The sequence below is a fragment of the Zea mays genome, chromosome 6 (genome assembly GCF_902167145.1).
Source record: "Zea mays cultivar B73 chromosome 6, Zm-B73-REFERENCE-NAM-5.0, whole genome shotgun sequence".
NCBI classification, from domain to species: domain Eukaryota; kingdom Viridiplantae; phylum Streptophyta; class Magnoliopsida; order Poales; family Poaceae; genus Zea; species Zea mays.
In genome coordinates this window covers 171,613,304-171,621,204 of record NC_050101.1, presented here as the reverse complement: position 1 = coordinate 171,621,204, position 7,901 = coordinate 171,613,304, and the positions used below count along the sequence as shown (strand labels likewise).

The following is a 7,901-nucleotide window of genomic DNA, read 5'->3' as shown; positions in this document are numbered from 1 at the left end:
CAGACACCGAGCGAGGGATGACCAGGGGTACGTTCGATACATAACCGAGGCTCGGGCTGCGCTCCCGAGGTACCCTAGGACATTTCCGAGACCAGCGGGAGCGATCTTGTAACGGAATCCCATCGGAGGGAGGCATCGAGCCCTCGGACCCCGTCGCCAGGGGATCGGGTCCGGCAGATCACCCGCAGGTACTTTTGGGCGTGCCTCTGGGCCCCTAGCCGACCCCCAACGAACGGGGCACGGACGTCCACTCGGATTACCCGCTTGCAGCTCACCGGAGACACCATGTTCGGTGCCCATCGAGGGTAACATGGCGCACTCCCCCCCTCCTCCTTGCGGAAAAGCGACGTAGGGGCGTATGTAAAAAGTCGAGTCTGTCCCTGATCGTCCTCTCGCCCTGTGCGGAGGCTCGGGGGCTGCTCTCGTAAACCCGGCTCCGGCCGAACCGTTGACAGCGTCAGCATACCAGCCCGAGAGCTTGGGCCCCGACCGTGCACCCGGGCTACGGCCAGTTCGCATGAGGGAACGACCAGACCAGCCGAAGCGTTACGCAAGGCATTAAGACCTCGAAGGAGTGAAACCACTCCTTCGAGGCCTCGGGGGCTACACCCGGCGGGTGCGCTCGCGCGCACCCACCGGAACAAAATGCAACCGAGAAAGGCTGGTCCCCCTTGCAAAAAAGTGCGACGAAAGCCTCCAAGCGAGTGCTAACACTCCCTTCGAGGCTCGGGGGCTACTGTCGGGGACCATAATTAGGGGTACCCTCAAGACGCCTAATTCTCAGCTCGTAACCCCCATCAGCATAAAGCTGCAGAGGCCTGATGGGTGCGATTAAGTCAGGGATCAGTCCATACGAGTGACTCGATCATGCTTCACCCGAGCCTAGCCTCGGACTCGGGCAGCCGACCTCGAGGGACTTCCGTCCCGCCCGAGGCCCCCCTTTTTTACGGCGGACACATCTCCGGCTCGCCCGAGGCCTTGGCTTCGCTAAGAAGCAACCCTGACTAAATCGCCGCACTGACTGACCAAGTTGCAGGAGCATTTAACGCAAAGGTGGCCTGACACCTCTAACCTGACGCGCGCCCCGGCAGAGCCGAAGTGACCGCCGTCACTCCACCGCTCCACCGACCAGTCTGACAGAAGGACAGCGCCGCCTGCGCCACTCCGACTGCAGTGCCACTCGACAGAGTGAGTCTGACAGGCAGTCAGGCCTTGCCAAAGGCGCCATAGGAAACTTCGCTCCGCCCGACCCCAGGGCTCGGACTCGAGCTAAGACCCGGAAGACGGCGAACTCCGCTCCGCCCGACCCCAGGGCTCGGACTCGGGCTAAGACCCGGAAGACGGCGAACTCCGCTCCGCCCGACCCCAGGGCTCGGACTCGGGCTAAGACCCGGAAGACGGCGAACTCCGCTCCGCCCGACCCCAGGGCTCGGACTCGGGCTAAGACCCGGAAGACGGCGAACTCCGCTCCGCCCGACCCCAGGGCTCGGACTCGGGCTAAGACCCGGAAGACGGCGAACTCCGCTCCGCCCGACCCCAGGGCTCGGACTCGGGCTCAGCCCCAGAAGACGACGAAACTCCGCCTCGCCCGACCCCAGGGCTCGGACTCCGCCCTGGCCTCGGCCGAACGATCTCCGCCTCGCCCGACCCGGGGGCTCGGGCTCGGCCTCGGCCACGGAAGACAGACTCAACCTCGGCTTCGGAGGAGCCCCCACGTCGCCCGACCTAGGGCACAAGCCCGCCACGTCAACAGGAAGCGCCATCATCATCCTACCCCGAGCCGACTCGGGTCACGGAGAACAAGACCGGCGTCCCATCTGGCTAGCTTCGATGGACAATGATGGCGCCCCACAAGCTCTGTGACGACGGCGGCTCTCAGCTCTCCTACGGAAGCAAGGCGACGTCAGCAAGGACTCGACCGCTCCTACAGCTGTCCCTCCGCCAGGCTCCGTTGCTCCTCCGACAGCCACGACATTACGCCAGCAAGGTGCCAAGACCTCTCCGGCTGCCACATTGGCATGTACTTAGGGCGCTAGCTCTCTCTCCGCTAGACACGTAGCACTCTGCTATACCCCCCCATTGTACACCTGGATCCTCTCCTTACGACTATAAAAGGAAGGACCAGGGCCTTCTTAGAGAAGGTTGGCCGCGCGGGACCGAGGACGAGACAGGCGCTCTCTTGGGGCCGCTCGCTTCCCTCACCCGCGTGGACGCTTGTAACCCCCCTACTGCAAGCGCACCCGACCTGGGCGCGGGACGAACACGAAGGCCGCGGGATCTCCACCTCTCTCACGCCCGTCTCCGGCCACCTCGCCTCTCCCCCCTTCACGCTCGCCCACGCGCTCGACCCATCTGGGCTGGGGCACGCAGCACACTCACTCGTCGGCTTAGGGACCCCCCGGTCTCGAAACGCCGACACCCGGGCACCTACGACCTCCTTCACGCCTGGCTCCTGTTTTCTGATATAGAGAAGCAGGGATGTAGCCTGGAGGATCTTCTGATCGAGATGGACCGCATCCTAAGGACTTATGGTTACGCCATCATCAGAGACCAAGTTGATGTCGTTACCTACATCAAGAAACTTTTACCAGCGCTAAGGTGGGACGACTGGACGTTTGAGATGAGGCCTAAGAAAGATGCGCTCACGACAGGTGACGAAAGAGTCTTGATCGTGAGGAAAAAGCTCTGGAATCACTCGGTGCAAGATCTGTCGTAGCAGCCGTTTCTCTTGTTTTGATCCTAACTGTAGCTAATAACTCTGCACCGGCGTTGTCCTAATCCTCAAATGTAATGTAGTATTCGACGCCTTCTGTTTTCTCATGTGGTGAAATGTCAACAGTAGATTTAATATCAGCTTCAGACACAGGCTTCAGCCCTTTTGATATACATATTACATAGTCAGTATAGTTCTCTTTCTTTACTTTTTTATAAATCCGATTCTCCACTTTGTTCTGTGAATAATATTTTTTCGCAAAACTCTTGCGTTATTCACTTTTTGGTCGGTAGGATGTGAAGTTTTTCGAGAATCTAGCTGACTGTTGGGTTCAGCTTTTCTCCGAGTAGCTTTTCTAAGAATCTAAATGTAGGAAGAATCTGACTATAGAGAGAATTGGCTATAGAAAATCTGAGTATCATAAAAATTACGCGGAAGAAGATAAAAAGGTTCATAGAGTTTATGGCGTAGAAAATGATGGTTTCCTACTATCGATTCACTCAATTTTGTATTCATATTGACTAAATTAATTCTCATAAGAATGGACTAAGTTAATAAGGCTAAAGGCAGCGAATTACTTCCCTGGCCACATAGGCTCACAGCAGCACCACCGCGCCTGGAAGAGCTTGGAATCAGTTCGAACAATTTTTCAGAGGACAATGTGAGTTAGTAATTTAGTATGAAACATAAGCGTTTTGCAATATGGGCAAACATAACTTCCTGGTGGCGATCTATTTGACCTTGAAATATTGTTTCCAGGAGATTTGGCATTCTAGAAGCACTTGAAGTTCGAGATACAAAAGGATTCCTTTCTGCTAAGAGCGGCAAAGACGGCTCGATTTTGCTGAATTTCTGGAAATAAGGCGACAATATAACAAATAGTATTGTTCTGTTTGCTCTGTTCTGGATTCATACTTAAAGTCTAGACATTGAACTGTGAAAGACGAGAACTGTTATTTGGCTGATATACTTCAAACCATTTCTAGAATTTGGTTTGGACTGAATTATTGAGATTATGTGCTCAGATGTGTTCACGAGTGTTGTGAGGGCCTGAGGGGTACTTCCGATGGAAATAACTCACTGTGAGGATTGCCACATGTAAATTTTATTGCCTTGGAAATTGTTTTCAAGAATTATTCTTTGGTTTATTCATATTGGTCAGGGTACATATAGTAATGTTTACAGAGCCCGTGATCTTGAAGATTGTTGCTTTGAAGAAAGTGCACTTTGATAATTTGGAACTTGAACATCTCAATGGCCACCAAGACTGACAGAGAGAGGGTTGTTGCTTTAATCTTGCCACCCTGGAAGTAATCGCATGGATTTGCATCGAAGCTGAATGTCCTCGCTCCTGCGGTGAATGGCGACACCTTGAAGCCCTCCCATGAGGAGCACTGGTCTCAGTTTGAGAGCTGGGAGTACGACACAAGTGTATGACCATCACTAGCCAGGTCAATTCCCATGAAGCTGTCATGCGTGTACCAGATGATGAAGATTCCCACTGTTGCAACCCCAACATAAAGGCCAATAACCATATAGCGAAACAAGATCCAAGGAGTGATCAACGAGTCATCACTTCTTCGAGGAGGTTTCTTCATGATATCTTTATCTGGCGGGTTGAACCCCAAAGCAGTCGCTGGAGGGCCATCTGTAACTAGATTGACCCATAGGAGTTGCACTGGGATGAGACCTTCTGGAATACCCAAAGCCGATGTCAGGAATATGGACGCGACCTCTCCGATGTTTGAGGAGATCATATATCTAATTTTTTCTTGAATAGGCTGTAGTTGGTCCCTTGCTGGCCAGTAGTCCATGTATTTGGTTTTTCTCCTTCTATTAATATATTCAGCAATCCTCTTGCCGTCCTTTCGAAAAAATAATTTGGAACTTGAGAGCGTAAAATTAAAGATGTCGTTCCATATCACACGGATTTTATATATCATAGTGATATTAGTGGTACAGTAATATTTTATCACACGGATTTTGTATATCATAGTAATATTTGTCGTTCCGTATCTATGGTTTATACTAATTTTTAACTCTCGTGGCAATGATTTTGCGATTTTGTTGGGTTCATGTTGAATGTATTTTTTTGAAATGATTTTGTTTTTGGTGACTGTAAAAATTATGTGAGCATGTTAGTTGATTCTCTGCCTGGCGTGAGTTTGGGGAATGGCTGCCTATATTTGCATAATGTTTGCTTGGATAACAACTTGTTTGGATCCATTAGCCCTAGATGCTCCTCTATGCCACTGGAAGTGAGTAATTATGTCGTCGTCACAATACACGGGTATTATATCACGATGCACGGGCATTTTTCTTGTCTCGTGGCAACGTACGATCACGTACCTAGAGCTCTGCCAGGGCTCTAAGTCCGTTAGAGGCTCGCAATTTATGTTCCGTGGCATCGCACGGGCACCCACCTAGTTGATGATTAAGTCACCACCTCCTCACGTAAGGTTTAAATTCTTGCCTACAACCTTGTCGGTTTGGTATTATATATTGATGTTACGTGTGTTTACTATATAGGTGAAGGTGACTATTGAGACGTGCTAAATATAAGATCTATCTAGATCGGTGATAGATACCTTATGCCTCGTATGATCGGCGTCGGCTCTATCTAGGCCCTCAAACTTTTAGGAGCCCAGTGCAGTCGGGCCATTTGCACTGGGCCATGTACGGCCTGGTTGAGAGTCAGGCTTCGACTTGGAGATTCGAAGGAAGCACGCCCCACGACCAGAGGCGTTCAGCATCCGACATCACGATCCTATTCCTGGGACCAAACTAACACGCGGATGGGTAGAGATGGCAACGGGTACCCGAAACCCGAAACCCGATGGGTTTTTACCCCATTAGGGTATGGGTTTGGGTCAATTTTCATACCCATGGGTTTGTTAATGGGCATAAATGTATACCCGGCGGGTTCATGGGTACGGGTTTGTTCCTATAGTACCCAAACCCGTGAACCCATGGGTTTTTTAAACCCGACCAAACCTAGTGCAGATTGTCATTTTATTTTATAAATAAACAACAAACTTGTTATCTACCTATTTACTTCCTAATATTTATCAAATAGTGAATGTATAAGTAGTTGGTGATAGTGTTGCTTGCTTGCTATTATAGTTATTATTCGCGTTATATATGTGGTGGATGTATAATTTAGTGCAAGGTAACTTGATTATACAACTTATTATTTGTATTTAATTCTCTGTACTAATATTTTTTATACCAAATCATGAACTTGTTGTTCATTACATAAATTTTGGACCATGATCTCATTAATCATTACGATACTTATTGATTATAAAAAGAATAAGCATATTGGAGATAAAAAACCCGCGGGTAACCCGTGGGTACCCGCAAACCCGATGGGTACGGGTTTGGGCAAAATTTCAAACCCGTCATGGGTACGGGTTTTTTAATGGGTGTAAATATTTTTCACGGGTACGGGTTTGGGATAGCAAAACCCGACGGGTTTGTACCCGTTGCCATCTCTACGGATGGGCGAGGTCGACCTTACATGCAATTAATCCTGGGAAGAACGGACAAGACTAGACTAGCTACCGAGGAGCTTTGCTCCTTACTCGCTCATATGCATGCATGGGAATGGAAAAGCTTGGAAGACGCACGGTTTACTGGTGGAGAACGCCGAACCTGCCTGCATTTCCAACCGCTCGGCTGCCTTCTCTTTAGGAATGAAAACGGGTCCAAAAAACCCCCTTCCAAATACCGTTTTTATATATTCGTTTTCAAATTGTTCAAAAACGGTTTGGCTAATTTTTCTATTGTTTTCGTATTTTTCGTTTTGAATTCATGATAATGATAATACTGTTTTTTTACCAGTTACACACTTTAATTTTATTCAAGTGAATGAAGAAAAGGAAAACAAAAGTTAGAATTACTTTGAATAATATCAATGATGAAGAAGAGTTATTTGTGTATTTTAATATCTTAAAAATTAGACCATATGCCACTTTATTATGTATTTGTGTGGAAACTACAAAATATTTGTCTTCCCGGCTAAAGTTTATCGCTTTTTATCGTTTTCGAATAACACACGATCGTGATCCTGTATTTCGACAGTTGGTTTTCCGTTCTCGTTCCGTCAAAATAAAATATGAAAACAAAATTAATTTAGATGTTTTTTTTATCGTTTTCAACACTATTTCTCTACCATCTAGGACTAGATATCAAGCCAACTCTCGATCGCGCTTAAGCTACCTCGTTAAGATAACGAGCTAGCTCGGCTCGACTTGTTAGGGAACCGAGCCTAAAAATAAATCCGACTCGGCTCGTTTGTGAGTTCGAACTGACTCGTTTACCTCGCGAGATACAACAAAAAAACATACATACAACGATATATTCAATCACTAGTTAATTCTAGACGGATAACACTAGAAAAGAATAAATAATACCCATAATTTCGTACACCATATCAATCTAACATCAAATTAATATAGTTAATCACTTATTAGTTCATCAAACACAACTCTATACTTTATTTTGGTGATAAATGATTGCTTGTTCGAGTTAGCGAGTTATCTCGCTAACCAAGCAAAATCGAAACGAGATGAGTCGAACTGAGTTAAGCAAACCACGAGCTGAGACGAGTCGAACTGAGTTAAGCAAACCATGAGCCGAGTGAGCTCATGGATATGTTGTCCGGCCTCCCTTCCAAGTTCCACCTCCTCCTCCGACATCGACATCGAACGAAAATGATCGATGGCGAGACCCAGAGACACGCATCTGATATGCACTCTGATCTGGAACCTCCTCTTTTGCGCTCGTGCAGTTCTCTTTTCTCGTTCGTTCTCATCCTTGGCGCTTTATTCCCGGGCAGGACGAAGGCCGTGGAGATGGAGACACAGGGACTGAAATCCCATCTCGCGATGGCTACGTGCGCCGCACAAGGGACGGGGTAGGCCGCCCAGGGCTTTTCCGACCCATTTGTTCGATGGCTAGGCTAGCTACATGCATGCCTGCATCACGTTGCAGCAGCTGTATTTGGTTGGGGTTTTCAGGGTTAAGCGCATCTGGCAATGGAGCCACGGGGGCGCGCACGACCATGCATGCGGCGGCGAGCACGAGAAAGCATGTCCCTTCCCTGGTCTCGCTGGCCGCGCGGACCCTGACCCGTGGCCGTGTCCCCGGGGACGGCGCCGGTGCGGAGCGCGGCACCGGGGGCGTT

The 7,901-nt window shown here is 49.1% G+C and overlaps 1 pseudogene; it reads right to left on the bottom strand.

The window, feature by feature from the left end:
- Window positions 1–3,843: 3,843 nt before the first annotated feature.
- Window positions 3,844–4,542, bottom strand: LOC103630635 (calcium-transporting ATPase 4, endoplasmic reticulum-type-like; annotated as a pseudogene).
- Window positions 4,543–7,901: the final 3,359 nt, after the last annotated feature.